Source organism: Staurois parvus, unplaced genomic scaffold (genome assembly GCF_062004578.1).
Source record: "Staurois parvus isolate SC_StPar_1 unplaced genomic scaffold, SC_StPar_1.0 ptg000975l, whole genome shotgun sequence".
NCBI classification, from domain to species: domain Eukaryota; kingdom Metazoa; phylum Chordata; class Amphibia; order Anura; family Ranidae; genus Staurois; species Staurois parvus.
Genome location: NW_028318771.1, coordinates 718,581 through 733,641, shown reverse-complemented (window position 1 = coordinate 733,641; position 15,061 = coordinate 718,581). Strand labels below are relative to the sequence as shown.

The following is a 15,061-nucleotide window of genomic DNA, read 5'->3' as shown; positions in this document are numbered from 1 at the left end:
AAAAACAAAAAATGTAAAGATCAATGTAAGAGTCCCTTACACCATCCAATCTTAGTGCAATCCTCAATCCATACATCAATTCTTGTTAGAACAGCAATATGACACCAGGACTGGAAGGCATGTGCGCTCGTGTACATCCCGCTTCCATCTTACTTTCCTCACACTTCTTCTCCTAACCTCTGGGGATATCACCCCAAACCCTGGTCCGTCACCACCTCACTCACCCACTAGGTACCCTCCTACCCCCACAAACCGCCGCAACCCCCTCAACCCTATACCTGTCCCCCTCCTCCCCGCATCCATCCCTCCACTCTCGGTTGCACTCCTGAACGCCCGACCGGTTTGCAACAAGCTCACCGCCATCCATGACCTCTTTATCTCCCACTCCCTCAACCTCCTAGCGGCCACCGAAACCTGGATCCAAGCCACTGACTTCGCCTCCCCTGTGGCAGTCTCCTATGGAGGTCTCGGCTGGTCCCATTCACCCAGACCGAGCGGTCGTAGAGGTGGTGGAGTCGGTGTGCTCTTGTCACCGCTGACCACCTTCCAGGTCCTCCCAAACCCCCCTCTCTATCCTTCTCCTCCTTCGAGGCCCACTGCATCTGACTCTTCTCCCCCACCCCTCTGAGGATTGCAGTAATCTATCGGCCTCCTGGATCCATATCCCGCTTCCTTGATGACTTTTCAGATGGCTGCCCTTCTTCCTCTCCTTTGAGCTACCCACCATCATCCTTGCAGACTTCAATATCCACATCAATGTCAACAACCCGGCTACATCCCAACTCCTCCACCTAACCTCTTCCTTTGCACTCACGCAGTCCTCCACCCACACCAATGGGAACACCCTGGACCTCGTTTTCTCCCATCTCTGCACCCTCCACAACCTCACAAACACCCTTTTCCCTTTCTCTGACCACAACCTCATTACGTTTTCCGTCTCCCAGTCCTATAACGCCTTCCCCCCCATTCGTCAAACCACCACCAGCCGTAACCTCCGCAACCTGAACCCGGCCCCTCTCCACTCTGCAGCTGACCGTCTGTACGACAGTATCCTTCCACTGTCATGCCCTGACCTGGCCACTACTGCGTATAACGACACACTGTCAGCTGCCTTAGACACCTTAGTACCCCTAACCACACATAGCATTAAACCCCGACCGCTTCAACCCTGGCAGAATGACCACACTAAACATCTTAAACGACGCAGCCGCGCGCTGGAGTGATTATGACCCTCTCCACCTGTCCCCGCCGGCTCTTCTCCACTTTCAACTCCCTCCCCCCCCACCCAGTACTTCACTCACCGCCCACGAGATTGCCAATCACTTCCAAAATAAGATCGACGCAATCCGGAAGGACATCGCCAATGCTCAACCTACCTCCCCACCTTGCCTCCCTCCCACTATAACACCATCAACTCTACCCTCCTCAGACCTCACAACCGCCCTACCTAACCACACCTAACGGCCCGCACACTATAACCTCCCCAACACTCCGCTCCTTCAGCCTTGCTACCACTGAGGAGGTTATTAAGGCCTTCTCAGAAGCCCACCTCACCACTTGCCCCCTTAACCCTGTCCCCACACAACTCCTCCGGTCACCCTCCTCCTCCATCCTACGCTCCCTCACGCACATCTTCAATCTCTCCCTCTCCACTGGCGCATTCCCCTCCCCCCTAAAGCACGCGCACATCACCCCCATACTCAAATACTCAAAAACCCGCCCTGGACCCCACCAACCTGAACAACCTTAGACCCATCTCCCTGCTGCCATTTACTTCCAAGCTCCTTGAGCGCTTAGTCTACAATCGCCTAAGCGCCCACCTCACTGACAACAACCTCCTTGATCCACTACAGTCTGGCTTCCGTCCCCTACACTCCACCGAAACCGCCCTACTCAAAAATCACTAATGACCTGCTAACCGCCAAAGCTAATGGCCACTACTCAGTCCTCCTACTCCTCGACCTCTCCGCGGCCTTCGAAATGTCGACCACCCCCTCCTCCTTAATAAACTACACTCCCTTGGCATCAGAGACTCCGCTCTCTTGGCTCTCCTCCTATCTATCCCAACGCTCCTTCAGCGTTACCTATAACTTTACCACCTCCCCCTCCCTCCCCCTCTCTGTTGGGGTCCCCCAAGGCTCTGTCCTCGGGCCCCTTCTCTTCTCCATCTACACCTCCTCCCTCGGCAAACTGATACACTCCCACGGCTTCAACTACCACCTCTAAGCCGATGACACGCAAATTTACCTCTCCACCCCTCAACTCACCCCTTCAGTCTCCGCCCGTATCACCCACCTACTGAACGACATAGACTGGATGTCGCTTCACTTCCTCAAATTGAAGCTTTCCAAAACCAAACTCCTGATTTTCCCCCTAGCCCGTGCCCCCCCCCCCACCCTCTCCATCACGACCAAGAACACCACCATCAGTCCCACCCCACAAGCCAAAGTCCTAGGTGTCACTCTAGACTCAAACCTGTCCTTCCAACCCCATGTCCAATCGTTGGCAAACTCATGCAGGCTCTACCACGGCAACATCTCTAAAATACGTTTGTTCCTAACCCCAGACACTGCTAAACTACTCGTTCACTCCCTTATTATCTCACGTCTGGACTACTGCAACTCCCTTCTCACTGGCCTACCTCATCGCAGACTATCCCCTCTTCAGTCTATCCTAAACTCAGCGGCCAGACTCATCCACCTTACCAACCGCTCTGCTTCTGCCACCCCCCTCTGTCATTCCCTCCACTGGCTCCCGATTGCCCAACGCATTAAATTCAAACTACTAACATTGATGTACAAAGCCATTCATAATGCTGCCCCAAACTACCACACTGACCTGATACCCAAATACCACCCAACCCGTAATCTTCGCTCCTCACAAGACCTCCTACTTTCTAGCTCCCTGGTCTCCACCTCCCACGCCCGACTGCAGGACTTCTCCAGGGCTTCCCCCATCCTCTGGAACTCACTACCCCAATCCATCAGACTGTTACCTACCCTCCTCACCTTTAGGCGCACCCTGAAAACCCATCTCTTCAGGGAAGCTTACCCCGCCGTAACCTAACAGCCGATCTCCTCCACTCCTCTCACCACTCCATCCCCCACAGCCACTTCCTCCTGTACCACTATCCCCTCCCTCCTAGATTGTAAGCTCGAAAGAGCAGGGCCCTTGAATCCCTCGTGTTCTGTTTTGTTACTGTATTGTCTCATGTACTGTCCCCCACTATAATGTACAGCGCTGAGCAAACCTTTTAGCGCTATATAAATACTGTATAATAATAATAATATGACTTCCTTCAGGGTGAATAAACCCCACCGTGCTCTTCACACCTCACGCTTATCATCTCCTCACTTTATATCATGGACTCCAGTGCAAAAAGAGAGTCAATGTGCTTTTCTTTTATATTTGATACCACAGTCCTCTTCAGCATTCACCTGGTCATTACCAATCTCCCAGGAATAGATATATTAAAAGGAAGCAAAGAAACATCCAATAGAGCAGACTGCTAGTTTTATTTCCATAAGAAAAAGTTTGTGAGTTATGCAAGTGGAATTTTAACTATCTTATGGAACTAAATTAGTGGTCTGCACTACTGGATGTTTCCTTGCTTCATTTTAATATATCTATTCCTGAGAGATCAGTAATGACCAGATGAATTCTGAAGAGGATCGTTATCTCAAATATAGAGAAGAGTGCAATTGGCCCTCCTTTTGCAGTGGGGTTTATGATAGAAGGCAAGGAGATACCCGTGAAGGGCACGGTGGTGTTTATTTATGCTGAATGAAGTCATATGGCTGTTCTGACAAGAATTGATAGATTGATTGAGGATTGCACGAAGATTGGTTGGTCTTACATTAGACTACACGTGGTTTCTTTTTTATGCTTTAGTAGCTATAGATGTATCTTTTTGCACACTCAAATGATACTGAATACTGGGAGGATCGGTTTATGGTAAAGGGTTATGATATGAGGATATATGATATTGGATTTGTTATGTCATATTGGAAGCGCTTATTTGATATAGAATGCTAAATGGGAGCCGCAAGACAGATTGTAGCCCAGATTTACTCTTAGATTGCAGTCCAATTCATAAATTCCTTCCTTTGCTCCTCTGAAGTAACATTGCAATAATAGAAAAAAAAAAACCCTGACCAGTTCTTTTTTTAGTTGCTTGCCTAAAAAATTGCTGCAAATGGCTTTGCTAAGAGACGTCCTGAATTGTAAAAGATATGCATCTAGTATTGTGCCAATTTGCTTGATATACTGTATTTCCCTTAGTATATATAAAGATCAAAACCAATCTTATCAAAGCTGACAACTTTTCTTTACTTTTCAGCCGAAGTCCAATGTTAGTAGGGAAAATTTGCTAAAATAAAGGCTTCAACATCCTCAGTTGTCTTATGCCATGTTATGCCCTGCCAAGCTGAGAATCACTGCAAGGAGATAAGCTCACTTTTTTTTTTTTTTTTGTTAAACGGATGTTAAGGCATCCTCTTGACTTGACAATAAGCAAAAGCTTTGCCACCAAAATGTAGATGGACATCCTCCTCCCATTCGTTTCTGCTTGGTATAACCTGCAGTGCAATAATCTACCTGAAACTTATACCACTCCCATCTGGGAGATTGCCAAATATGTTTATTCATGCGAAAGGTGTATTTTCTATGTGTTAACACTCCTTTCTATAAGTGCCTGAACGATCTTTGTCACACACATCTAAAAAGGAATTGTTTTGCCCAGTTTGTAACCACTTGAAATTTCAACACTTAAAGACAGTCATAGCAACGATTCCCGTCCTTCACAGGGCTTGCTGTCAGTGTTGACCTGTTGCCATGTTCAGGGACACCATGGTTTACAGTGCAGTTGCATCTATTTGTTTCTTATTTCTTCAGCAGTTTCCTGCAGTATAGGTCATTACACTGCTGCGTCACTAACATCCCAACAGCCATGAAGTGTTCCACTGCCTGGCATTCCTCCCGCCTTGCAGCACTGATCAACTTGACCATCAATGATACCCTGTCTGCGTTAACCAAGTGACTTGCGGGGCAAGTCTGTCATTCATGTCTTTGCCTACTTAGGACACTCTCCTGCCACCATTCCTTTCAGCCCCCCTATGATGGACATACCTACTGTATTGTGGAATGTTTGTGGTGTGCATAATCCTTTAAAACGATCTAGGATTACTGCCTGCCTCTGCAAGTTTCATCCAGCCATATTCAGGCTCCAGGAAACTCATATCGCCAGTGCTACCAGTGTTGTTTGCAATACTCCTGGCTGGGCTGTGTGTGCCACAGCACACACACATCTTCTCCTGTGGAGTGACAATGCTGATCCATTGTTCATTGAATTTCCAGGAGACTGACTCATGTTACATGCTGATGGACATTATGTCTTTATATACTGTAGATTGTATAACCTCACGTCTTAGCATGTGTATATATTCCGCCACCCTTTTCTAGGTATGTATTACTGAAACAGTTGTGGGACTTGACTGATAAACCTGAGGTCCCCTTATTGATCCTGGGGGACTTCACTGCTACTTTAACCCTCTTTTGGACAAACACCCGCCTATGTCCTCGGCTACCTTCGGTAGGGGCATGGTTTCAATGTGCTTCCTGGTGGAGATGGGATGGCTGGATTTATGAAGATATAGATTCTCCTGTTTTTCTAAAACACACGGGTCCCTGTCCAAGATAGATCTTTGTGTTGGTACTTTAACTGTGGCCTCTTTAATAGCCAATATTGAATATCTCCCTAGAGGTGTGTCGGACCGTTCTCCCCTGGTGGTTTAACTTACTGCTAAACTCGCAAAAAACCTTCCTAGAGCTTGGAAACTTAATGCTTTTTGGTTGCAGTTATTCCCCTCACATAAGTGCATTGAACAGCACATTACTAGTTTTCATCTTAATGAACATCACCAGGATCCTATTCAGAGATGGGAAGCATTTACAATTTTTCTCTGAGGCATATTTATAGCAGAAATTAACAAGATTAAAAAGGCCACCTCGGATTTGACATGACAACTTGAATTAGCCTACATTACTACTACAGTGCTTTGAAAAAGTATTCATACCCCTTGAAATTTTCCATAATTGTGTCATGTAATGTAAATGTATTTTATTGGGATCTTATGTGCAACACAAAGTGGCATATAATTGTGCAGAAGAAGGAAAATGATAAATGGTTTTCAACATTTTTTTACAGATAAATATCTGAAAAGTGTGGCGTGCATTTGTATTCAGCCCCCAGATGCAGTCCAGTGCGTTTGTTTTTCTGCAACAAAAATACATGCAGTGTTTTCCATGTATTCCAGTGGCCCTGGTTCACACCAGTGCAGTTAGTGCCAGTCAGTTTCCAGTGCAGAAAAAAAAAAAGTAGAACACGCTGCATTTTTTCTGCACTGAAACATAGCAAACTGCATCAAACCTGCACCGGAATGGAGTGTGGTGTGAACGTTGTGTTGGTCTATCATATAAAATCCCAATAAAATATATTTACGTTTTTGGTTGTAACACGACAAAATGTGAAAAATTTCAAGGGGTATGAATACTTTTTAAAGGCACTGTAACTTGTCTGATTCTACACATAAGGCATGAATGTTGGCACCGGATGCCCTGGACTCCTCTGTAGAGGAATGTAAATTGTTGTAATGTAAATTAGCGTTCTTTGGGGGGGAAAAAAAAACAGTTGCCTTCTTGCTAAAAATGTTCACTCCCAAACAAATGTCCCCGACTATTGGAGCAAAAAGGTCAAAGCAAGCCATATTGTTAACACCCCTGAATCTGTATTAAACAAATTAGATGGATTTTACGTGGATCTATATCATACGAGAGGGGTATATGCAAAAGGTGAAACAGCCCAGTATGTCCATAGCATCTCTCTTCCCACTTTTATCCACCACCCAACAACAGAAATTGGATGCCCCTATTACTCTGGTGGAGCTACAGCGGGTAGCTTGCTCTTTTTCCCACTGCAAAGCTCCCAGAGACAATGGCATATAGGGATGTTCAATTCATATCGCCCGATGCCTGGGACATGTAGTTCTGGGCAGGTATTTTTTTTTTTTACCTTCAGCCCTCCTGCGAGCAAGCAGCAGGGCCCACCTGTCAGGTGGAAGCATTCGGGTGGCAGCGCTGCCACCCGATTGCTTCCACACAGACCACTATGGTGCCAGCCTCCGTCGCCCCCCCCCCCTCCCCCGCTATATGTCCCAGGCTCCTGGAAAAGTCAGTGGGTGCCAACAGGTATAAGGGAGGGAGCAGAGCTGGCACATCTGCTCCCCTCCCCTTCTTGTCCTGACCCAGAAGTGATGTGGCATCACTTCTGGGTCCTCTGTTGACAGATTCCTGGCCATCGAGTACGATGTGCACTGCATTACATTCAGTGGAGCACAGGGGTGACATGCAGGGTCTTTTAGACCCTGGATGTCTCTAAAAAGAGAACCTGTCACCAAAAATAATCACATAGGGGACTTTTAGGGGAAATTGTTTTTATTTTTAAAAAATGAACGTTACACCCAAGCATATAACCCCCCCCCAAAAATTTTTTTTTCAAGGCCCCCACCCTCACATATGTACGCACGTACAAAAGTACAGTTGCAAGAAAAAGTATGTGAACCCCTTGGGATTACGTGGAGTTTTGCATGAATTGGGCATACAATGTGCTCTGAACGTCATCTAAGTCACAACAACAGAAGAACACAGTCTGCTGAACATAAAACTACACAAACATTAGATGTTGCCATGGTTTAATTGCACATAACATGTAAACATTCACAGTGCAGGGAGGAAAAAGTATGTGAGGCCCTAGCTTATTGACTTCTCCCAGAGCTAATTGGAGCCAGGAGTGAGCCAACCTTGACTCCAATCAGTGTGATGATATTGGATGTGTTGCTGACAGCTGTCCTGCCCTTAAAAAACACACACCTCTTTTGGGTTTACTGGTTTCAAGAAGCACTGTCTGATGTGAACCATGCCTCGCAGAAAAGAGCTCTCAGAAGACATACGATCAAGATTTGTTGACTTGCATGAAGCTAGAAAGGGTTACAAAAGTATCTCCAAAAGCCTTGATGTTCATGTGTTCACGGTAAGACAGACTGTCTACAAATGGAGAAAGTTTAGCACTGTTGCTACTCTCCCTAGGCGTGGTCGTCCTGTAAAAATGACTGCAAGAGCACAGCGCAGAATGCTGCATGAGGTAAAGTAGAATCCCAGAGTGTCAGCTAAAGACCTACAGAAATCTGTGGCACATGCTAACATTTTTGTTGACACATCTATAATAAGGAAAACATTAAACAAGAATGGAGTACATGGGAGGACACCACAGAGGAAGCCATTGCTGTCCAAAAAGAATATTGCAGCACGTTTGAAGTTTGTAAAAGAGCACCTGGATGTTCCACAGCACTACTGGCAAAATATACTGCGGACAGATGAATCCAAGATTGAGTTGTTTGGGAAGAACACACAACACTATGTGTGGAGAAAAAAAGGCACAGCACACCAACATCAAAAGCTCATCCCCACTGTAAAACATAGCGGAGGGAGCATCATGGTTTGGGGCTACTTTGCTGCCTCAGGGCCTGGACAGATTGTTGTCATTGATGGGAAAATTAATTCCAGAGTTTATCAAGACATTTTGCAGGAAAACGTACGACCATCTGTCCGCCAACTGAAGCTTCGCAGAGGATGGGTGATGCAACAGGACAATGACCCAAAGCATACAAGTAATTCAACAAAACAATGGCTGCAACAGCACAGAATACGCCTTCTGGAGTGGCTATGTATACAGTCAGAGTCCTGACCTCAACCCGATTGAAATGCTGTGGCATGACCTTAAGAGAGCGATTCACTCCAGACATCCTAAGAATATTGCTACACTGAAACAGTTTTGTGAAGAGGAGTGGTCCAAAATTACTCCAGATCGTTCTGCAGGTCTGATCTGCAACTACAGGAAACGTTTGGTTGAGGTTATTGCTGCCAAAGGAGGGTCAACCAGTTATTAAGTCCAAAGGTTCACATACTTTTTCCTCCCTGCACTGTGAATGTTTACATGTTATGTGCAATTAAACCATGGCAACATCTAATGTTTGTGTAGTATTATGTTCAGCAGACTGTGTTCTTCTATTGTTGTGACTTAGATGACGTTCAGAGCACATTTTATGCCCAATTCATGCAAAACTCCACGTAATCCCAAGGGGTTCACATACTTTTTCTTGCAACTATAAATGCAAGCGCTGGGGCACCTACGCATGAAGAGGACGATTCCAAAACACGTTACATATCACCACGCACGCCAGAATGAGAACAATAATTCCAGCACCAGACCTCCTCCATAATGCTAAACTGATGACCTATAAGGGGCTTTAACCACTTCCCGACTGGCCATTGCATATAAACGGCCGGACGGTGGCAGTGCAGGGTCGAGTGGCCGTTTATAAACGGCCTCACCGCACCCTGCTTGTGCGCGCTCCCTCGGAGCGTGCAGCACCGCGATCCGGTGCCCGCTGTGTCCTCCGGACACAATGAAACACCGATTGTCGGATGGGACCTCTGTACAAGGTCCCGATCATGTGATCACTGATTGGCCAATCAGTGATCACATGCAAAGTAGTAAGCAAGATGTCACTTGTGACATCATTGCTTACTACGTGTGAAATCTGTGAATGATCACAGAGGTCACATGGTACAAGGCTATTCACAACAGCCTTGTACCATGTGACAAGCTGTGACCAATCACAGCTCACTCAGTACTTCTCAATGAGTGCAAGAATGCACACAGAGAGAAAGAGAAATGATTGCTTTTACATCCTATATGGGTGTAAAAGCAATGTGTAAAAAAAAAAAAAAAAAAATCTTCATCACCCCCCACAAGTAGTACAGTGTCACCATGGTGACACTGTACTGCTAGGGTGACAGTATGTTAAAAAAAATATATATATATATAAAAAAATAAAATAAAAATGTAAAAAAAAATGTTTAAAAATTAAAATTTTTGGTTATAAACTAATTTGGATTTTTTTTTACTAAAAAGATAATGGAATACATTTTGGCAAAGATTTATGATGAAATATTATTTATTTGCAAAATTTTATTAAAAAAACACTTTTTTTCAAAATTTTTGGACATTTTCATTTACATAGCAAAAAAAATAAAAATCCCAGCGGTGAATAAATACCACCAAAATAAAGCTTTATCTGTCTCAAAAAAATGGTAAAAAAATTTATTTGGGTACAGTGTTGCATGACCGCGCAATTGTCATTCAAAGTGTGATAGCGCTGAAAGCTGAAAATGGCCCTGGTCAGGAAGGGGGTAAAAGTGTCCGGTCTGGAAGTGGCTAAAAGCGTCACTTATAGAAAATATAGGGTTACTATAGTTTGTTGCCATTTCACGAGCACGTGCAAATTTAAGGTTTAACATGTTGGATATCTATTTACTGGATGCAACCTCATCTATTATAGTTTACAAAAAAATTGGATAATTTATTACTTTTTGTGCCATAAAATTAACTTAAGTGTATTTTTTACAGAAATTTTGCGTTTCCTAGACCTATATGATAATATCGTGTGGCATAAAAAATTGGAACTATCATTATTTTATTCTCTGGGGTCTCTGATTTCAGAAAATATATAATGTCTTGGAGTTTTGTGTAATCTTCAGGCCTTAAATGATTTTTTAAACGTGTGCAAAAAACGCAAAAACGGCTCTGGCAGCGTAAGGGATAAAGGATAAGCCCGATACTCCTCCTTCCCAACAAGCACCCAGTCGGTGCTCCACACACTGCAAGGTCTCTCTCCTCCCTGCTAGTCCCCGGGTGCAGTGCTGGAGACTGGCAGGGAGGGGAGGAGGAGATAACCAGCGTAATGCTAAAAATATTAAACGTTTAAGTTGCCATAAAGCCCCCTTTGTTTTTAAAAGCCAAAGACATTACTTAAAGCAGATTTAAATATGGTTTTGGTTAAAAAAAGTTTTTTCAGGAGAAGTAGATTGTCATGAGGGACAAGTAGACTGGGACACCGATTTAGTCCTTGGACAAGTAGTTTTTTCAAAAGTTTCCACGCCCCTGGCATACCAATGGAGGTATACAAACGTTCTGGGGAATTTATACTTCCACATCTGTTAAAAAGGTATTTAATGCTTCTCTTGCCATCCAACGTCTCCCTCCATCCATGTCAAGGGCTAACATCGTTCAACCTTTTTCTCTACTACAAAGTGACATAAAAATTCTGGGCAAGCTTTTGGCTCTCAGAATGGATGTGGTTGGCTTGTCCATCATTCACCCAGACCTGGCAGGTGTTATGCCACAAAAAAAAAAAAAAACTTAATATCTGGAGTTTGTCCCATATTGACAGCTGGGGTTTGCATATTTACAGCTGTGGTTTGCATATTTACAAAGGGCCCTTCTATCTCTAGATGCCACTAAGGCATTTGACAGCATAGAATGGTAATACTATATAAATTCTGATTTGGTGAGGTACTCATATCATGGATCTGACTGCTCTACCACTGCCCACAAGCAGCTATAAGTGAATCTATCAGAACATTGGTTGTATTTGACTTGGTAAGGGGCACCAGGCAGGGTTGCCCACTGTCACCCCTCCTTTTTTGCCATGGCCATTAAGCAATTGGCTGCCTTCAACCCATACAGGTTTTCGCTATGGAGAGCTTCACAAGACTATACTGTAATGTTATACACGGATGATATGATGTTATTACCTGGAGATACTACGTCTTCATTACAAGCAGCTATGGATAACATATCACAATTCGGCACCTATTCGGGACTCATCATCAACTGGGTAAAATCTGCCTGTGCTGTTGGATGAAGATGAAACACAGCCGGTGACACAATTATGCCCTATACCCATCACGTCCATGTTCAAATACTTAGGGATTCAGATTACCCCAAGCCTTAAAGATTTGTGCCGACAAAGTATAACTAAAGGCAGTATAATTTTGAACAGAGTGGAGATGGATTAGAACACCTGTCAGGTTTTTATTGCCATCTATGCCCCCATTAGGGAGATTCACACCCTCTATTTGACCTGTTTATCGTTATCATTTAAACTACAAGTAAAAGAAAATCCCAAATTTTGTTTGTTGTCCCAGAAAAGTAACAGAGGGGAAATCTTCCAGTGGGTGACCTAGGGGCCCCAAAGGATTCCTTTAATTTGTAGTGAATTCCTTGCACTTCCTGTTCTGGCTATGAAACAGGACATTAAAGGTATACCTCTCCAATAGGACACAGATGGCAAAAAAAAAACAAAAAAAAAAAAAGACGAGTTCTAACCTTCCCTTACGCTATCCAACATGAAAAAAAAAAGTTTTGCCTACAGTTGTACTTTAATGTGATTGTAAATTATTATATAATGACTGCCCAACTGTGGTTAAACTGGAGCAATGCAACACCCGAAAGAAGGTGGGGGACTAGCCTTCCCCAACCCCTGGCTTTACTATGTGGCAGCACAATTGTAACATTTAGTGGGAACAATGGCCTCCCCCATGGACACAGGCTCTCCTACTTCCATACCCTGGTATTGCTCTCCTTTATACATAGGTAATCTTTACTGGAAGAGCTTGCATCTCTGGTATTTGGAAAAACAAATGCTTCCCGACGTATAACCTCATTCAGAAAATCTGAAATAAAGCCAAACAGTTACAGGGTTTATCAAATATAACCCCATATCACATACCGCTACTCATGTAAATCTGGTGAAATTACATAAGGGTAGTGGTTAGAAGGCATTTGGGGTAACACACCTCCATCACATCTTTAGGGAGGCGCTTTAATATCCTTTTTGGAATTACACATTGATTTTTCTTTACTCCACTACGTGTATTATTATTAGGCACAACTACGCCATGCTATTAGGGCTTAGCGAAAACCTCTGAGTGGTGCATACTCCATATGCCATATAACATGATGCACTCCACTTAAACATCTAAAAGGGTTTCATTTCACAATGTTATCCTAGGTTATTGACAGAAGTTCTCATAGATCACCCTATGAAAGTAATGGTGCAGTGGAAAAAAAGAATTAGGTTCTCCGATGTGGGATCAATGGGAGGAGGTGTTCCAGTCTGTTGTAGCAAGCTCCCTTAATGTCTCCCAAAAACTATTGCAATTGAATATTTTACTACAATTCCACTATACTCCATTGCGACTTTAAAGAATGGGTATTCATGCAGAGATGATTGTAAGAGAGGCCATGGATATCTCATTCTTCTACTGTGCTGCTGTCCCAAACTGCACCTTTATTAAAAAGGGGTGGTGGACACTATGAATATTAAGTTTCAAGCTATGGTATTTGTATGAAAAAAAAGCGGTCCTAGTCTTCCTACATAATAAATTGTTTATACTGTGGTTATGCTGTGTTAAGTATTTTTTCCTTTTATCTTTGTGAGCATGTTACTCCAAAGTTGGGACGCTGCTCTCTTATCTCTTTTCATGTACAGTGAAGGAAATAAGTATTTGATCCCCTGCTGATTTTGAATGTTTGCCCACTCACAAAGAAATGATCAGTCTGCAAATTGAATGGTAGGTGTATTGTAACACAGAGACAGAATAGCAACAAAAAATTCAAAAGAAATGCATGTCTAACAAATTATGCACTGATTTGCATGTTCATGAGGGAAATAAGTATTTGATCCCCTTCACAAAACATGACTTAGTACTTGGTGGCAATCACAGAGGTAAGACGTTTCCTGTAGTTGGCCACCAGGTTTGCACACATCTCAGGAGGGATTTTGGCCCACTCCTCTTGGCAGATCCTCTCCAAGTCATTAAGGTTTGGTGGCAAATGTTTGGCAACTCGAACTTTCAGCTCCCTCCACAGACTTTCAATCGGATTAAGGTGTGGAGACTGGCTAGGCCACTCCAGGACCTTAATATGCTTCTTCTTGAGCCACTCGTTTTTTGCCTTGGCCGTGTGTTTTGGGTCAATGTCATGCTGGAGCACCCATCCACGACCCATTTTCAATGCCCTGGCCGTGGGAAGAAAGTTCTCACCCAAGATTTGACGGTACATTGCCCTGTCCATCGTCCCTTTGATGCTGTGCAGTTGTCCTGTCCCCTTAGCAGAAAAACACCCCCAAAGCAGAATGTTTCCACCACGTTTGACAGTTGGGATGGTGTTCTTGGGGTCATAGGTAGCACTCCTCCTTCAAACACGGCGAGTTGAGTTGATGCCAAAAAGCTTGATTTTGGTCTCATCTGACCACAACACTTTCAACCACTCCTCCTCTGCATCATTCGGATTTTCAGTGGCAAACTTCAGATGGGCCTGGACATGTGCTTTCTTGAGCAGAGGGACCTTGTGGGCACTGCAGGATTTAAATCCTTGTTGGCGTAGTGTGTTACCAATAATTTTCTTGGTGACTGTGGTCCCAGCTGCCTGGAGATCATTGACAAGATCATCACGTGTGGTTCTGGGATGATTCCTCACTGTTCTCATGATCACTGACACTCCACAAGGCGAGATCTTGCATGGTGCACCAGACCTAGGGAGACTGACAGCTGTTTTGTGTTTCTTCCATTTGCGAATGATTGCAACAACTGTTGTCACCTTCTCACCAAGCTGCTTGGCGATAGTTTGGTAGCCCAGTCCAGCCTTGTGTAGGTCTACAACCTTGTCCCTGACATCGTTGGACAGCTCTTTGGTCTTTGCCATGGTGGAGAGTTTGGAATCTGATTGTTTGATTGCTCCTGTGGGCAGGTGCTTTTATACAGGTAACAAAATGAGATTAGCAGCACTCCCTTTAAGAGACTGCTTCTAATCTCAGCTTGTTACCTGTATGAAAGAAACCTGGTAGCCAGAAATCCTGCTGAATGATAGGGGATCACATACTTATTTCCCTCATGAACATGCAAATCAGTGCACAATTTGTTAGACATGCATTTCTTTTGAATTTTTTGTTGCTATTCCGTCTCTCAGTGTTACAATACACCTACTCTTCAATTTTTAGACTGATCATTTCTTTGTGAGTGGGTAAACATTCAAAATAAGCAGGGGATCAAATACTTATTTCCTTCACTGTATCTATTACTGTTAAACCTATTTCTTTGA

The 15,061-nt window shown here is 44.1% G+C and overlaps 1 protein-coding gene across 1 annotated transcript in view; it reads right to left on the bottom strand.

The window, feature by feature from the left end:
* Positions 1-15,061, bottom strand: part of FBXL18 (F-box and leucine rich repeat protein 18) — a 180,855-nt gene that overhangs the window by 118,701 nt on the left and 47,093 nt on the right. The gene's annotated exons all lie outside the window — the stretch shown is intronic.